A 628-nucleotide genomic window follows, 5' to 3' on the forward strand; every position below is an offset into this window, starting at 1 on the left:
AAACTATACGAGACTGCAGTCCTGTTGGTAATTCTGTGTTCAATAATACTAGAGCAAAATAATTTCAAATTTCTGGAGGTACCCAATCCCGGTTATGAAACGGAGGTGTGTATATATACCCTCAATTTTTAAGATCAAAATTAAAATCAGTATATTGCATAGTGGCCCCAGAAATGCTCCCAGACTTATGCCTGAGTCAATATCAAATTGCATATGCAGTAAAAATACACTTATAAGCATGAAGGGTGGCAGATGTAATACTCATCGATGTAAAAAATCACATCTTTATATCTGGTACAGTCATTTGATACACAACAAACAAACCAGTGTACACAGCAACATAATATGTTTATTGTTAAAGGAAATAACAATATCATCCCAAACAGATATGTAATATAAAAAGTAAGAGGGAAAATGAACAGTAAATAGTAGATAACTTAATTACACAGACTCAACCTCCACAGCAAGTCTACAATATAGATCAAGTTCCCACCAAGCAAATAGATCTGGAAGACAATAAATCGACACAGAAGCTGGGACACATGAGCTGAGAATATTGCTCTACCATCTCTGGAAACATCGTGTACACTTGGGCTTCAGAAACAATGCTTAATCATGGCATTGGGAA

General features: G+C 35.5%; 1 protein-coding gene across 12 annotated transcripts in view; it reads right to left on the reverse strand.

Annotated features, from left to right (window-relative positions):
- LOC119585187 (voltage-dependent L-type calcium channel subunit beta-1-like) overlaps positions 1–628 on the reverse strand; it is a gene marked incomplete at its 5' end in the record, with an annotated part of 60,717 nt that overhangs the window by 42,088 nt on the left and 18,001 nt on the right.

Source organism: Penaeus monodon, chromosome 19, assembly GCF_015228065.2.
Source record: "Penaeus monodon isolate SGIC_2016 chromosome 19, NSTDA_Pmon_1, whole genome shotgun sequence".
NCBI lineage: Eukaryota > Metazoa > Arthropoda > Malacostraca > Decapoda > Penaeidae > Penaeus > Penaeus monodon.